Source organism: Phocoena phocoena, chromosome 6 (assembly GCF_963924675.1).
Source record: "Phocoena phocoena chromosome 6, mPhoPho1.1, whole genome shotgun sequence".
Taxonomy (NCBI): Eukaryota; Metazoa; Chordata; class Mammalia; order Artiodactyla; family Phocoenidae; genus Phocoena; species Phocoena phocoena.
Genome location: NC_089224.1, coordinates 75,654,520 through 75,673,683, shown reverse-complemented (window position 1 = coordinate 75,673,683; position 19,164 = coordinate 75,654,520).

Here is a 19,164-nt window from a genome sequence, read left to right as displayed (position 1 = left end):
GGTGTACTTAGTTAATCAGATACATAACAAATACTTTTTAACAACAGAAATCAGCAGTATATATTTGTGAGTATGTGAGTATATTGAAACATCCCATCCATACTTGCAATTCTATATACTATTGGGACTAACACTCTGGTGTTCCATTTCCATTTTATTCATTGCAACATTCCTTATAAATCTAATTCAGCATCAGTTTTGCTCTGGATCAGTCCTGAGGACTTCGGTCTAGCTCACTGTCCCCACAGGTGGAAGACTGTGAAAATCTTGATTTGGTAAACAACTTGAGCTTTTGATCTGAAAATAAACAGCTTCCAGGGAAATAGGACCCAAAATATATTTTATTTATATATGGCTCTCTCTCTTTTTCCCTTGGAAACTTCAACTGCATACAAATCACCTCCCTCCACATTATATCAGTGAGCATCTAGTGGGTACCTCACACATGCTGAAGAAAATGTTCACTCTCTTGCAGGTACAGTGCTTCTTGGTGTTTCTCTATTAGGAATAGGCATGTTCCTGCCACTGGTTGCTGGTCCAAGTGCAAAGTTTCTCTCATTGATAAAAGAAGCCCACAATTGCTTTATTGGTAGATGCTATAAGTATGCAGGGTATAAGCCCTGTAGAGGAATGAACTTTATACAACTATCCATTGGAGGGATCCCCAAAAAGTATCGTTTAGCCCCTAACGTGTTACAGAGTTCAGGGAAGCAATGTGTCCAGGTTTTACGTACAATTCTCTCTTGCTTTCCTTTTTGCCCCAGACAGGATTCCATAGAGTTCTTGGCAGGGGCGGCTTTGAGTGGAGGCCACCTGCAAATACTATTTTTCTCTGAGGATGACTAAAAATATCTAGTTCCTGCTTCTTCACTTAGTTTTGTTATATCCCAGTAGGATTTCTGCAATCTCCTTTCAAATAGATATTTATAAAATCCCCTTAACTAATTGACCAGATATGTCCACATAAATCTCATCATCACATGCTCTCCCCGCTCGGAAAATTCAGACAATGTGCAAAGTTAATTCATTTGGGCCCATCTAAACATTTGCCAAACACACCCCACATTCCTTAAAGGTAGCGGTGCAAAGTAAAAGGCGATGTCTTAAAATACAATCCCTCTGTAGTTAAATCTAAACGAAACATTGTTTCTGTCAATAAATGTTACATACTCTTATGTCAGAATTTGGAGAATGACAAAATGTGAAAGAAAATATGGACTGTGTCATACTGTGTCATGATTATTAATATGAGCTTGAGATAGACACAGAGAAAAGAGAAGGAATGGTATTTTATTCTTAAACTTGAAATTCATTTGCCTTAACTTTTTATGCTTTGATAATATTTTGGTTGACTACTTAAATCATGTTGAATAAAAATAATTTGAAATGTTCAGTTTTACAAAATTGGCATCACATTGTAAATTCAGTTTTATATCCTCCTTTTTCACTTAAATTTATATTTGAACATTTTCCATGTCATTAAACATTATTCGAAAATACAGTTTTAATGTCTTCATAATAGACTATTGTAAAGAAATACCATAATATATCTAGCTAATCTCCTGTTGTTAGACACTTAAATTACATTCAATTTTTCACTATTATTAAAAAAACATTATAAACAATATTGCATGTTAGTTTTTGACTGCATATCTCTGATTGTTATTTCTCTGGGATGGATTTCTCGGAATAGAATTACTACCTCAAAGTTTATATTTCTAAAGCTTCTGAAGATATTGCCAACTTGCCCTCCCAAATGGGTATATGCATTTATAGTTGGTTAAGTGACTTCCAAAGCATTGATTCTAAGTCCAAAAACCTATTGAAACTCTCTGTTCTCCCCATTCCACGGCTGAGATATTCAAGAAATGTCAAATCAGATGGTTCACTTATTTATTTAGCTGACTTCTTTTCCCAGGAGCATGCAAAAATGTGTTTGCCCTTAGCAAAGTCTAGTCTTTTAGCATTTCCCCTGGATTATTAAGATAATGTGACCTAATCAAAAGATTTCATTTAAAAGTGAGAGACTATGCCTCTGGTTGGGTGACCCCACTTATTTAGAAATATTTTCTTCCATTTTTGAGTGTCTGTTTTGGGTAAAGCAAAGTTGCCAGTTGTCCACACAATTTCAGAAGGGAAGGATTATTAATCCTGTTGTTTGTATAAATGTTGAAGATGAGGTTCAGAGAGCTTTGCCCCATGTGACATATACAATATGTGGCAGAGCCATGATTCAAAACCCAGGTCTAATCCTACAGACTGGGAGAAAATATTTGCAAATGATGCAAGCAACAAGGGCTTGGCTTCCAAAATACACAAACAGCTCCTACAATTCAATAACAAAAAACCAACAACCCAATTGAAAAAATGGGCAGAAGACCTATATAGACGTTTCTCCAAAGAAGACATAAAGATGGCCAATAGGCACATGAAAAGATGCTCATCATCGCTAATTATTAGAGAAATGCAAATCAAAACTACAAGGAGGTACCACCTACGCCAGTCAGAATGGCCATCATTAAAAAGTCTACAAATAACGCATGCTGGACAGGGTGTGGAGAAAAGGGAACCCTCTTACACTGTTGAATGTAAACCTGTGCAGCAACTATGGAAAACAGTATGGAGGTTCCACAAAAAACTAAAAATAGAGTTGCTGTATGATTCAGCAATCCCGCTCCTGGTCATAAACCCAGACAAAACTATAATTCGAAAAGATACATGCACCCCTATGATCACAGCAGTACTATTTACAATAGCCAAGACATGGAAACAACCTAAATGTCCATCGACAGATGAATGGATAAAGAAGTTGTGGTATATATGTATATATACAATGGAATACTACTCAGCCATAAAAAAGAACAAAATAATGCCATTTGCAGCAACATGGATGGACCTAGGGATTATCATACTAAGCAAAGTAAATCAGAAAGAGAAAGACAAATATCACAATATCACTGATATGTGGAATCTAAAATATGACAGAAATGAACATATCTATGAAGCAAGAAGACTTACAGATACAGAAGATAGACATATGGTTGCCAAGGGGGAGGGGAGGTGGGGGCGGGAAGGACTGAGAGTTTGGGTTAGCAAATGCAAACTATTATATATGGGACAGATAAACAGCAAGGTCCTAATGTATAGCACAGGGAACTATATTCAGTATCCTGTGATAAACCATATTGGAAAAGAATATGAAAATGAACATACATGTCTATAACTGAGTCACTTTGCTGTACAGCAGAAATTAAACACAATGTTGTAAATCAAGTATACATCAATGAAATTTTTTAAAAACCACACAAACCCAGGTCTACCTGTTTATAGAGCTTCTATGAATTCCTCTGCACTATTCTTCATGTCTAATTAGCGAATTTACAAACTTTTGTGATATAAGCAAAGCTCTTGTAGCTGAATCCTAAGCATTCAGCATTAAATCAGATTGGAATGGAGGGATTTATTACTTCCCTTCTCCATTCAATCACTCACGTAGTCAGCCCTGTTTATTCAGCATCGTCTATGTGCCAGATCTTACGTGAAACACTGTTCTTCAAGACACCTGGATTTGTAATTCAGGAAGGCCAAGTTTATTTTGGTCAAGGAATATTAAATTCCCTACATCTACTATGTCAAAAAGTGCAGCACACCGACAACGATGAGCCCAAATAAATCCCAGGATCTGCTGATGTCAAACTTGACACTCGACATGCTATGATTTCTCTAAATTACTACAGGGAATACTCGGAAGACCCTTAGCTATTGTTATTTGTCAGGCCTCAGATTTTTCCCCATTTATTTTATCCCAAGATATTCTTGCCTGCAACTATATTGTTCAGTGTGTTTAGGATAAGGAAATAGCAAAGTGATGTGGTGTATCAGAAAAATAATACCACGAGCAAATGGAGAAAAATGGGGCTGAATCCATATTGAAACCACACTTTGGGTGACATTGATTTGTATCCAGAAATGCCTAAAAGGCTCTCTAGTGAATCTAAATACTTAAGAGCATATTCATTTCCTTCTAGAAGAAACCAAAATTACCCAGTAATTTAATTCTTATTGAACAAGAAAGGCGCACTCAGTTACATACACACATGCATATAAACTCACTGGTTTGGCTTTGCCTGTTTCCACGTGCTTGAGACACAACATGAAATGAGACAAACTTCAGTTATTGTTAGCATGGCCTTGGGCTTCTTGGAATGTCAACTGATCCATCAAGGAGTTGTAGCCAAATTGCCTGTAACTGAATATTTTCTCTTAGAGAAGCAGACAAACATCTCTCATACCAACTTGCTGTTCTCAACAATAGCAATAAAGGTACTGGCAGTACGGTGAGCTAAAAAACAAAAGAGAGGGGCTGGAAAACATTCACAACACACTTGTGTTCCTTCTCTTCACTCTTCCTTTTTATCTGACTTTATATTCCCATTCCTGACAGAGCTGTTTATTGTCTCCTCAATTGTTTTAGATATTTTTAGGTACTTAGGTATTATATTATTAATATTCTTGTTTTACCTATAGGTAACTAATGGTTGACTACTGATCTGTTTTGGCAGGTGACTGCCATCTGAAAAAGTTTACTGTAGGATGTAAACTATAGCTTACCGTTTCTATTTTTGAACAGCCAACACCTTTCTCAGATGAAAAGAAGATAGACTCAGAAGTACACCTATTAAAATAAGAGCGACCTTTGCTGGAAACTACTCTCTTCATCTTTTATTCAGAGTGCCTAGTTTCACAGCAAGAGAGAGGCCTTTCCGTTGCTACAAAAACTTCTCTTATGTAGAAGATTTTCCTCCCAGCTTCTTTGCAGAAAACAACCTACCTGATTTGTACAAAAGAACACTGCTCTCTAGTGGAATAAGGGGAAAGAAATCCATTACCTCATTCACTCACTTTTCTTGCCTTCTTGGCTTCTGCTTACGAAAGGCGGCTGAGCTTTGTCCTGGACTTATGACATGTTATGATATATGGCTACAATTATTGTGATATTATACTGTGAAGTGGTTTTGTTCTTGTAATCAAGCAAAAATCTTTTTCCCCCCAAACCTTCTTTTGTAAATTGAAACCAGTAGGTCTCTCCATCCCTTCCTCCTCAGCTGCTATCTGTACCCCAAAGAAAAAAGCCTGCAACTAATAATGATTTAATTTACACAGGAACTTGCAATAATTTAACTCACATCAGGTTAATTTGAAAGTGATTAATGGCAGCATTTATGGGGCTGGAAATTTTTAATAATGCTTTGCTTGTGAATTTATGGCATTCGTGTTGCAGACCATAGGCTCCTTTTTTGTTGTTGTCCTTATAGTCTATCTCCCCCATCCCCACGAGCGATATTCATTCCTCCCTTTCCTGTTCTCCCATGTGGCATGTGTCGAGGGGAACGGAATAGATTTTCAATGGCACACTTCCTGTCTCAGTGGGAGGGGCTATAAAATTAGTACAAATTTGTTCAGATGGGGGATTCTTTGCCCTGGAATTATTGTTGCCGTACACATTATTTTTTAACAATACATGCAGGGATCGCAGGCTTCCTTGATATCTTTGATCACCATGCTCACACTTTCTGAGCTGGCTGGCACAAAATGGACTTTCTGGATTTTACCTAGTGGTTTCATACTGCTAGGCTGGAGCAAATGAGTTTGGGAATGTTTAGTAACAATGCATTCCAAACAGACGCATACGTTTTGAGGGATTAAAGCTAAAGCCAGCAGCTCTCCAAAGATTTATCATCAACATGCCCCATTCCTAAGGCCCTGAAAAATAACTCTGAGTTGGTTCTTCTCTCCAACTTCTCCAAACTTGGGGTCAGAGGGAAGCCCTGCTAGGCTCAGAATCTTTATATGCAAATGCACGTACATATATGATCCCAAGTAAGGGTGCATAAATGCCCATCCCACCACCATCACTTTTAAATTCTATCCTTTTGCTGATTAGCATAGCAAAGGGTTGCAATGAAAAAGTTTGAGAAATAACTTGAGGAAGCAACTTTTTGTTTCAGAGGTGCTTGGTAACATAGAGGCCTCCACTTCCTTACACTCCTAGTCAGTAGTATACACTGAGCTTAGCCCATAGCCCACTCAGGTTCTGATCCAGTTCTGCTCTGGTTCTGTGGATCATTATGTACAGTTCTGAGCAGCAGAAGTCAATAGCAAAAAGATAAAAAGTGTTTTGTGAAAGTGAAAAGCATACTTCTTTTTCTCATGTTTAATATTTACTTTATCTCCACCTTTCATATCTGGGCAAAAGTAATAATCTCTAACTGAAAACTCCCTCCAAAAAGCATTAATTAAATTAAGATGTCTCATAGAGAAGTAGTTAAATGATGTTTCTTCGAAAAGTTATCTCCTCCAGACAAGAGACGCAAAGCTCGCCTTCAAAGCTCTGGTGAGTGGGACTTTTTGGTCCCCATATTCACGTGTGTATGAACAATGCGACACTACTGTTCAGGTGGTAGACGCTGCCACTGAAAGTAGGCCTTGTGGGGTGTGTGTGTGGGGGGGGAAGAACACTACAATGAGAGGCAGATCCACGGGTCTTCCACCAGGACATGCTGAGCTTTGAGTCATGTGACCTCGATGCAACTCAATTTTTTCATCTCTAAGAACTACCGACATTAAGAATTCTAATGGGGATGAGATAACGCAATGTGTGAGAGAGATAACATGATGTACTGCACATGCTGAGGAGTCCAAATACTACCCTGGCTCTATGCCAAAGAACCCAGATGAACCCTGTTCTGGAGCCTGTGAACTCTGGTTTGGTTTCTTGGTCTCCCCAAGCCTGAGTTTCTGATTCAGGAAAATAGGAATAAGAACTACTGCACTCAAAGGGCTGTTGAGAATGCTGGAGATACTGTATGCCAAGCATCTGGCCTAGTACTTGACATATAATAGGGGCTGAACAAATGCTAAGTGGGCTAAAAACAAGCTGATAATGAGGGTTAGAGATAGTGCATGGCCAGTATCTAGTCCAGTCTGGTCATACAGTAGGTGCACAATAAATGCTAAGTGGGATGATAATCATAGTGATAATAATCACAATAATATTATTGCTATTGATGTTGATGATGACGACGACAATGACAAAGATCATGATGATGACAGAGAAGAAATGCTGTATGTGACAGCTGCAAAATTTTAGCTGGAAGCAGTGTGGGGTAGTCAAAAAGTCGAACGTATCTGAGTCTGAAAACTGATTCCACTTCTTAGTCATATTTTGACCTTGAACAAGTTATTAACTTCTCTTCTTAGTCATATTTTGACCTTGAACAAGTTATTAACTTCTCTGAGCCTAGATTTCCTCATCTGTAAAAAGTTTGGTGCTGCTTAAAGGCGATGTCATTAAAGCATGTAATCCAACTACTGACATCTAATATATTCTGGATATACATTAGCCCCTTTCCCCTCCTTCTGCCATTAGCATACATATACAGAACAGCTCGTTTTGTCTCATTTGCTTTTAAGTTTTGGATACTGGGATGGTCACTTTCTACTTTTTGGAGAGAAAACTGCTCTCTAAAAAAAAAAAGAAATATATATATATATATATATATATATATATATATATATATGAACACACACACATATATATATACATATATATATGTCAATTTTTTAATAAGGTCATATACTAAAATGTTAAGTAATAAGTAAATTTGAAAAGACAGATCCACACTGAAGAGTTTCTATTTTTTCTGTTCCTTAATAATACAGGTCAATATTTCATAAATGAGAAAAATCATTCATACAATAGAAAGACTCTCACTTTGTCTTCCCCTCCAAAACAAACAAACAAACAAACAAACAAACAGTAAAGTGGGTATCCCAATATTTAACACTATCAGACACAAATTGAGATTATCAGGTATTAATATTATCTCATAAATAAATTAAGATTATCTATATAAAGGTAAATATACCTACTGTAATAAACAAACTTCCACATCTCATTAACTTATAAAGCATGTTGATTCTTCAATGGCATAAAGTCTAATTGTGATGGGTTGATGTGGAGGACTCTGTTTCTTGCAGGTTAAAACTATCTTCAACAAGACGCTGCCAAGGGCATGTCAGGCACTGGTATCCAGCCAACAGATGAGGGGAGAGAGAGGATCATGTGGGGAAGGACTGGCATAAGCCAGGCCTGGAAGGATAGCACACCACTTCACTCACATTCCACTGGTAAGAGCTAGTCATATGGCACTAGTTATATGCAAAGAGAGTAGTGAGAGCAAGAATATCTAGCTGAGAAGTCACTTTCCAGACACAAACAAATTCTCCGGAAGAGGAGTCTATGGTGGGGAATTAATCATGTTGGCCACAGTCAGCTTCTCTGGCCCTCAACTAACCATGTTCTTCCTCCCAAACACAGCACACATTCTCCATTTTCCCAAGGCAGGCAACCCAATATCCCCTCCAAATCCTCCACTCAACTCAAAGTCCAAGGTCTCCAGAAGATTCACAGTCCTTTCCTTCATGTCCAGTCCTAGCTTCTTAGGTCCAGTGGCCTAAGATCTAAAAGAACAATCTAACTGCAATTTTCCTTTTTTTAAAAAAAAATTATTTATTTTATTTATTTATTTTTGGCTGTGTTGGGTCTTTGTTGCTGTGTGCAGGCTTTCTCTAGCTGTGGCGAGCCGGGGCTACTCTTCCACGCGGTGCGTGGGCTTCTCATTGTAGTGGCTTCTCCTGTTGCAGAGCACGGGCTCTAGGTGTACAGGTTTCAGTAGTTGTGGCACGTGGGCTCAGTAGTTGTGGCTCGCGGGCTCTAGAGTGCAGGCTCAGTAGTTGCGGCGCATGGGCTTAGTTGCTCTGTGGGATGTGGAATCTTCCCAGACCAGGGTGCGAACCCGTGTCCCCTGCATTGGCAGGCAGATTCTTAACCACTGTGCCACCAGGGAAGCCCTATCTGCAATTTTCTGCAGATTTACCATTAAACAAGAATGGAGCAGATGCAGGATACTCACAATAGAAACCTTTTTCAAAGGGAAGATTTCAGCACAGCAACTGTGAAAAGCTCCTACCTTGAGGGTAAGAAAGTTTCTTAAATTGCCCAGGATTCTTAAATATACACCTTGTTTACTGTTCTCCATTACCCCAGGTTCAGAACTATCTAGCTTACTACAAAGAATGACCCTTTCCCATATGACTTAGATAAGACTCACAGATGCCCACTCTTGCTTACCTACGACAAGGCCTGACATAAACTCTCCAAATTCCCATTCTCATCTCGGAAATGATTAGCTGAACTGTTTGTCCCTATTGACCAGTCTGAACAAAATGCCCACTAACTTGATTCGACCAGACTTTAGTAGGGCTCCTTTACTTCACCCACATCCCTGAACTTTGTCTTGCTCCTAAGTTTATGTTAGCACTGAAATGCAGAACAGCTCAACATTAATGATCCTTTCTGAGAATTGGCTGACTGCAGAGAAAAATATTTTCTGCTCAATTTTGCAATCATGCCCCCTGTTCATCACACATCCACTTTTTTCTTTCCTTGTTTACTCCTGCCTGTAAAAGGAAAGCTTCATGAACTTGGATGTCCATTATCTCTTCCAAGATTTGGGAATTTTTCATCCATTATTTCCTTAAATAATCTTTCTGCCCCCTTTTCTCTCTCTTCTCCTTCTGGAACTCTCATAATGTATAACTTGTTTCCCATAAATCATGTAGGCTTTCTTTGTTTTTTTGATTCTTTTTTTCTTTGTTCTCTGGATAATTTCAAATGCTTGTCTTCAAGTTCACAGATGCTTTAGCTACTTGATCAAATCTGTTATTGATGCTCACTATTGCATTTTAATTTCAATTCATTGTATTCTCCAGCTCTCATATTCTCAAATAATTTCTGTTTGGTTCTTCTTCGTCATTTCTCTTTGTCAAACTTCTCATTTTGTTCTTATACTGTTTTCCTGATACTGCTGAACTATTTTTTTTGCATTTTCTTGTTTTTCACTGACCCCCCCTTAACAAAACTATTTTGAATTCTTTGTCAGACAAATCATAGATCTCCATTTCTTTGAGGTTGGTTACTGAAAAATTATTGTGTCCCTTTGGTCATGTCATGTTTCCCTGATTTTTCATGTTCCTTAAAGTCTTACACTGCTGTCTCAAATATGAAGAAGCAGTTACCTCCTCTAGTCTTCTTTACTGACTGGGTTCAGAAGAGAAATACTTCCACCTATCAGCTCTACTAGAGATTCGGAGGCTTTCTGAGACCTTTCTATGCATATTCCTGCTCCACATTCCCTGTTCTTTTCTGGGGGTGGGGATTCTTAAGACTGTATGCCTTCTTTTGACCTGGAAAACCAGGGTAGATGCTGACATCGTCCCACTTGCTTTTCCTAGGGTGTTGCTTAATGCTCAAGTTTGTGCGTCTTCTCCCAGTCCCGCAGAGCTGGATCAGCTTTCTATGCGTGCTCACTAGCCAACTGCGAAGGCTCACACTCATTGCCCTCTGCAGCACATACAGGGATGTATTAATATATATTCATATATTCTTGTATAAGAACACATGTGTATAGACACACATTTACTGAATACATGAAGACATGAATACATGTGTGTGTCTATGTATGTATATATACATATAAGCAAGGAGAAAAATATTAATAACCCATTTACTTCTATAAAGGTATTTAAGCTGCTTAAAATACAAAGTAAAGCAATTTAGATAAGAATAAAATCTTAGGAATCTTGTAATACAGCAGAATGAAGACAAAAATACAAATACCCATATGGAAAACAGTATAAAGATTCTTCAAAAAATTAAGAATATGACCCAGTTATTCCACTTTTGGGTATTTATCTGAAGAACACAAAGACACTAATTCCAAAAGATATATGCACGTATGTTCACTGCAGCATTATTTACAATAGCCAAGGTATGGAAACAACTTAAGTGTTTATTGATTGATCAACAGATAAAGAAGATGCAGTATGTACACAAAATGGAATACTACTCAGTCATAAAAAAGGAAACCCTGCCATTTACAAGATGGATAGATTTTGAAGTTACTATGCTAAGTGAATAAGTCAGATGGAGAAAGGCAAATACTGTGTGATTTCACTCATATGTGGAATCTAAAAAAAAAAAGCAAATTAACAAAATAAAACAAAAACAGACTCATAGGTACAGAGATCAGATTCATGGCTATCAGAAGGGAAGGGGGTTGGTAGGCGAGCAAAATGGGTGAAGGGGTTCAACTGCATGGTCGTGAATAGCAAATAGACTTGTGGTGGTGATCACTTTGTAGTATACACAGATGTCCAATTATAATGCTGTACACCTGAAACGTATAAAATAATAAAGAAAAAAATACAAACAAATATCCAAAAACATAGATTAACAATATGTATTTAGCTTTGAGCTCTCTGAAAAGCACAGACAAAAGGAGAATTGGTTTGATCACATAGTTCTAAATAAAAATAAAAGTGAGCATGGTATATAACAAGAATTAAAAATGGATTGGAATCTGCAACTGCAATTTTTTAAAGTGAAACTCTGATAATGGAAGCCTCTTTTATTTGTAAGCACACTGACAGGTTGCGACATTCAAGTTAGGGAATAAGAGATGTCAAAAACTGTGTTTCCCTCCATAACAGAGAAAAATTTGGAGCTCATTAAGCAATCTGGAGTGGATGTGTGAGAGAGTTCGATAACAAAAGACCCTGTCAACATGACTTGAACCATCTTCATGACCTCCCAAATTTTAAATAAAAGTTACTAAACTCATTAAAAGTTTTTTTTTTTTTTTTTTAAGAAACCAGTATTCTATTGTTTGGGCTTATGCAGAGTATAAGAGAGATAATATTAGGAGTGCAAGAACTGCATGTAGAAGTACAATGAAAACATATACTCCTAGAAATATCCAAAATTATGGAGAGGACTTTAAAATTTTCTATGATTTGGAATATGACTATTAAGGGATTATACAGATTTATCTTAGGGGAAAATGATAACTTAGTCAGCTAGTTTAAGAGGGAAAATATTTTTTTCTTATTTCTCTATATTTATGTCTTCAAATAAAGGCAACTGAACTATATGAAAAATCATGACTTTGAAAATAAAGCCTTTAACACTTTGAAGACTTCTAATATTAGGCCATTACATATAATTGCCCTCAATAAAGGCCACTTATATTAACCCTTAATTATAACTTTTAAAATTCAACACTATGAAGGATCAGAGGAATAGCGCTCAGGCATACACAATTTGGGGGCTCATCCTTGATAAAGAAAGTAAGTACATTCCTAAACCCACTGTGAACTAGTGTAATGCATTAATATATTTAAATCTATTTTAATTTTATTTTTTATTTATTTATGAAAGACTGTTTAACTGAAATCGTTTTACTTAAAGGAAAGTTTCTAACCTGACCTATAGTGATAAGGTTCACACAATTATAAAATACACAAATAAGCAGTCTTTCAAAAATTGTTTCCTTTGACAGAAATACTGGAAATCAACAAGAAATTAATATGGCAAATGACAGTTTAAAAAAATTAATACAATGCGTTTTATGGTAAAAAAAAAAAAAGTCAATAGGGAGGTGAAGAATGGCTTTATAAACTTTGATCATAGCCATAAACTTAAGAAGAGGTTTATATGTAAACCATTCAGAAAGACTCAATGGAGTTATCTCCATCATAGCTCTGCTTCAGAAAGGCAATAGGGCACACTATTTGAAACGTGAAATTAATGATTATGAGGCCCATGGTTTCTGCAGTTCCAAGTTAGCATCATTATTCCAGTTTTTAATATTCATATTCTTTATAATGAGCTTTGCATTTTCTTTAATTTTCTTTGGGCAGATATATTTCAATTCCACACAGCTTAATGGGGAAATTGTGTCAGGATAATACAGGAATAAAAGGTGCCCCTTAATTTTCCTTTTTTTTTCTTTCCCTAAGGGAAAAACAAAGTACTGTATAAGAAACAGTCAAATAAAACTTCACCAAAAATATAGTGCAGTTTTTATGTTGCTATTATTGGTGGACAGGCCCCAAATCTACCATATAAACAGAGTTCTCTCTGTCACTCAGATGTGCTGGGATTTTAGGGAGTACACTAGAAAGTTTTCCTTTATCCTCCCAAGGAAAGGTATTTTACCTTTAACTCCCAGATCAATTGACAGATCTTCAGGGCAGCTCAGGGATGGCAGCTATATTTACTTCAAGTATGAGTACTATATATACATATACACATTATAAATATACATTCCAGATTTTCTTATCTCAAACATTCTTGTCCCACAAACCAACAAAATACTTAAAGTATCCCCACATTTCATGCTTCTAACCATATCAGCCAGTTCTAGACTATCTTTTAACCTTGAAACTGACACAAATATCCATTAACATGTCACATGCCCCTGCTATGTGCTTCTGAAAATATGGTCATTATATTGTCAGTATTTGGCAGCTACAAAAAATTGTGCCTCCGCTCACACTTATCCTAACTCAGAAGTAAGGAAATGAAATCATCCTTTAAGTACTGAAATAGGAAAATCAACAAAAGGTTAATTCAGACTCCATCAAAAGACACAGCCACTTTTATGCAACAGCTGGTTGAGTGGGTAAGAGCACAGGCAGCAGTCCCAGGCTGCCTGGGTTTAAGTTCAGGCCCCGCCCCTTCTGGCTATGTGCACTTGAGCAACTTATTTAATCTATTTGTGCCTCTGTTCTCACCTCTAAAATGGAGGTGAAAATAATGGTACCTATATCATGGGGGCATTTTTTAAGGCTACATTGGTTAATACTTGCAAAGTGCTTCATGAGTGCCTGGCACAAAGGAAGTACTAAAATGTCTTTTCTCCTCATTTATTGTTATTATTATTATCATCATCTTAATCATCATCACCATTATCATTATCATTGTTGTAATCATCGTCACTGTCACCACCAACGTCATCATCATCATCACTGTTCCTGGCCAGGAAGACTAGCTTATAACCAGAGTAGATGTAGTAAGATAGTTAAAGATATAATGTGTGTAGATTTGGCAGATGAAAGTAGTTGGTTAAAATAAGTAGGCCCCCAGGAGAAGGATCTATTCTAGCAGTAAGAACAAATCTAGGAAGACTACAAAGAAGGCCAGGCTATGACAAAATATACTAATTTACTGCCATTCCATGAGGTACCTTACAAAAGAACCTGTAGACATTCCCCTGTGACCTCATACCCCCAAATCCATTGAATATTCTTTTATATCTTGGAACTCCCTTCTGCCTGGGCAACCAAGAAAAGCAGGTTGCCCCATTTATTATCATTCCTAGTTTACTTTTATAAATGGAAACATATTTGTTTTTAGACAATAAAAAATATACCAAGGTTATTTTCATATGAAACAGTGTAGAATGTAAGGGTCTGAAGAAACAAAAATTCTTACAGTTGCATTTTTGAGTGCTGCCCTTTTTAAAGACCGAGTTACCTTTCTCCCCCTTACTATTGGTACCAGACCTTGGTTTTAATAACCCCAGTCTGGTTTGGTTTATTCAGATGTTAAAGCAGAGGTGCTAAATATCTTATCAGTACCTTCTTTCACTGTATTAGAAAAACTTAGCACAGAAAAAAAGGGTGGATGGAGATGGGCAGGTCTGAAACGGGAATTTGCACTTCTACTTCTGATAGGCTTTAAACAAGTTATTTAACACCTTTCATGATCAGTTTTCTTGACTATAAAACAGAAGAATTATATAACATAAAATTACAAGAGAATAAACCAAATACTGTACGTAAAATCACTGGCACATTGCCAATGCTCAATAACTATTAGCTCCATTTTGCCCCCCTTTTCTGAAAACTACACACCATCAAACATACTTGTAAATTGCCCTAGTAGAACCAGGTTAATTACATTTCTGTTCAGTCTCCTGGTTCTTTGTCTTTTCAGCTTTTATTTTTACTTCTGAATTGACCCTTAAAAGAAAATGTAATGAAAATTAAGGAAACCAAACCAATATTTATGGAGCAATTCCCTTACGTAAAGTATGGTGTTTAATCATCAAGTCAGTTTTATGAGGTTGGTATTATTATCCCATAGAACTGACAAGATCAAGGCTTAAAGTAACTCACCTGACATATTTAATAAGTCTTAGAGCAGGGTTTTAAATTCCTGTTCTAGCTGACCTCAAAGTTGGCTAGGCTTTTCTAGCTTTCTCCAGGAGTTCTGAACTCTTAAAGGTAAATGGCCTTTTCTCTCTTTATTTAACTTATATTGAGTGATGCATTGCTTGCAATGAGATAGGTGTTAATCTAAGTTTCTGGGGTATGGCACTGAACCAAAGAGACAGAGGCCTTGCTGAAATGGGGCTTACAAATGTTGGGAGGAGAGGAAGGTCGGATAGTAAGAAAATAAACTTAGAACATTTATTTTCTATTATATAGACTATATAAAGGCTGTCTAGTGAGGTGCCTTTCTAGTGGAGATGAGAATATAATGAGCAGCCATGACAACATGCGGCAGAGGAGCCTTCCATGCAGAGCATGTGCTACGGCCCTGTAGAACTCTGGCTGTCACGTTTGTGGAACTGAAATGAGGCCACTGGAGTTAAGCAGACTGTCAAAAGTGAGAGTGGTAGGTCATGAAGTCAGCGTTAGTGTTGCCTGAGATTTTTTTTAGACTGTATAGGTCATGTTAAGGACTTCTGATTTTATTTCAAGTAAGATGGGAAGTTACTGGAGAATCTGATGAGAGGAGTTACATGATTTGGCTTAGTTTTAACGGTTTTACTTTGGCTGATGAGAATAGATTGTGAATGGAACAAGCACAAAAACATAGAGACTAGGAAATTACTGCTATACTAGGAAATACTAGGAATTATTGCAATACTAGGAAATCTCCTGGTGAGATTATTTTCCTCAGTTTATCTCCAAATCATTATTCTCTCTTCTTTCACCACTTAATTCAACCGAACTTCACACTTCTTATTTCCTCTGATATTTCCAACCTCTACACATTGGAGTGCCTTACAAGATATCAAGATTTATTGTGAAGTGTAGAAATTAAAAGAGTGTAGTGTTGATGTTAAGTTTTATATCTGGATCAATGCAATGCCAATTACTCCAGCCACATTGGTCTCCCTGATGATTCAGAGACAGATCCACACATAAACAAAATCAGTATATGACAGAAGCAGCATCACAAATGAGTGGGGAGAGGATTGACATTTCAGTAAATAATTCCAGGACAACTGTTTACATGTGTGGGGGAAAATTTTTGATCCCTACCTCACATCATTTACAAAAATTAATACCAAGAATTTGAAGAACGTAAATGAGAAAACAATTTCCAACAAACGTGGAAAATTCTTTTAAAAATATGGGAGAATATTTTTAAGACTTCAGGGTAGGAAAAATCTGCCTAAATAAAATGCTCAAATGTATAAACCATGAAGGAAAAAAATAATCAATTTCTGCCCCTCCCCCTACTGACTTTATTCTTTCAGACCTTATGTCCCAAGTTAGCAAAAAGAGGTTCCTGTCCTCGTGCTGGACCATGGAAGACTTACCCATTGTGCAGAGAAATTGTAATAATGAAATATCTAATTATAGGGCTTTATGCTCATTGGCAATACATACAACAGTTCAGACTGCCTTTCGTTAAGTGAAGGGAAAATTTTCCCAATGGTCCAGCAATCAGAAATACAGGTTCTATACCTGACATCCAAACACTTTCAATTTTATCTGTAAAATATAGATAATATATTTTCTACCTACTTTATAAAAATTAAAATCCAATAAGATTATGTAAGTTTAAATGCTTTGGGATATTTCAAGCACGATAAAAATATCAGCTCTTATTAACATTAAGTCAGATATAGACTAACACAAAGTAGAGATTTAAGGCATGCGTTAGGAAAACCACAGTTTTTGAAACTCACTTCTCTTTAGGTTTTCTGGTAAGTTGAGACAAAACTGGAAGTCTTGATTTATCAAATAAATTTTTTTTTCTGCATTTCGTTGTACTAAAGTAGACTTGGGCAGTTACTATCTTGACAGGTATGTAATCTCTGGATAAAATGTAACCACAGTGATTATTCACATTAAGCCTTCGGATTTCATGGAAAAATGGAAAACATAAGAGAGATTTCTAAAATCTTAGACTCACGGGAGCCACAAATTTTCTCAATTGCATTTTCTTTTTTTCTAAAGTATTCAAACTGCTTTGGAAGGGACATTGTCCTGTGCATTTGACTGAGATAAATCACTCATGTAAGCAGATGATCCCAGAATGCAGTTAGATGAACAACCACAAAGCATCAGGGAAAACACACACACACACGGTGGCTATGTCTGAACAAACAGACCAAAACGATAAAGAACTGAGATATTTAGTAAGATGATTAGCAAAACATATTCCACTTTTGCTGATATAACTGATATATTTTCGATAGAATTATGATGTGTGCTTAAATGATAATGTAGAGATGGTGAAACAGAAAAATGAGAAAGGACTAGGGAATGTGGGGCTACTGAACTAATTATGGGTGGCGATAAACTTAGGTTATAATAGATCAAGAGCATATTAAACTCAGGTTTCTTACTAGCTTACAGTGCTATCTAGGTAGGTCCATTCTCATGTGATGGCAGCCAGCAGCAGAAATATAGTGTCACTGATGATATCCAGAGTTATGCAACCTGTAATCCATTGTCATAACTGAAAGGAATTGCTCTCAACAGCAAGATGTATCAAGGATAACAATCTGTGATTCCAAGGACAAAAGTCTGGTGCGGTTGGTACCAGACACTGCTTGATCCCCTTTGTCTTTATAAACATGGTCCTACTTTTGTCTAGAGAGCAAATGCCCAGGAAAAACACTTAACTACCCAGAAGTCCTTGCAGGTAAGAGGAGGCATGTGACTCATTCTGAACAATGAGATGGAAATGGAAGGCTGCCTGAGAAATAAACTTTATCTTTTTCATGTTAAAAAGGAAGACTTGGCTGGCTGCCTTTGCCTTTTGCCTTTTATCTTCTCTCTCTATGGAGGCTGGATTTAGGGTTAAAGGTGGTGGAGCAGAGGGTTAGAAGGAGGCTAACCCATCCCTGCACTCTCTACCTCCAGATTTTGATTAATGTAAGAGCAAATAAAAACCTCTATTTGATTCAGCCACTAGAGTTAAATTTTTGTTATATGCAACTGAACAAAATTCTATGTGACAGAGCAACCAGAGGTTCATTATAAAGGAGTATTTCCCATTATCTTATAGTGTGATACTCTCACCAATGGAGATAATTTGGGGCAATATTAAATTACATGGTTAGAAGAGTATTTTTCAGTTATCATTCGGTCTTGATTACTTCAACGGGGAGAGTCTCAGTTTAGTGATTGTATGCCTTAAACAGCTCTCTAAAACTTGTTTTTCTCTCTTATGACAAACTGAGATACACTTCAGGCTAAGTACCTTTGTTAAGCATCATTATCTAGCTAAAATTTAATAGTATTGTTTTGTTTCCATTAAGTCCGATTTATAGTTACCTTATTATGGCACATGGTTATTGGCTTTCCATTCATGAGAACGACACAAAGGTTCTTTATAAAATAAATTTAAATAAAAATGTGAATCGACTTGAAGAAAAATGTTAAGTAAATACAAACAAGAGTGATACAGAGGAGAAATTGTTTTAAAAGAAAGACAGTAGTATACAAATGACTACAGTTTGATAGATTGAGCCCTAGATATACTTAATTCTGCCTATAAGAATAACTGCAGACTCACTAACACTTTTGGGTTATATCCTATTTGACAGTTTAAAACAACCTTGACAGAATTCAGCCTGTTGGTCAAATATCTTCAGTACTTAAAGTCAACCAAGTTAGGAAAAGCTATATGCAAAATTTCTTCACCTCCCTCTTCACTTGTAAATATAAACAGAATGCTTCAGGCCTATTATGTCCTCATCTAGACTCAGTTACCAAAATCTCAATCTAAATTTCATCCTCTCTAATTCTAAAATATATTCCAGAGTGCTTTCTATACAGATGATCAATCAATATTTGTACAATTTCAGTTACTGCAAAGAAGAATAGCTATAGAAATATTCTGTTGGGCTAAAATTGCAGCTTCATCTCCTAGGATCATTTATTCAGTAACATGAAAGTTATTAAAATTTGAGAGTGAATGTTGTATGTCAACACTCTGGGCAGCTCTCT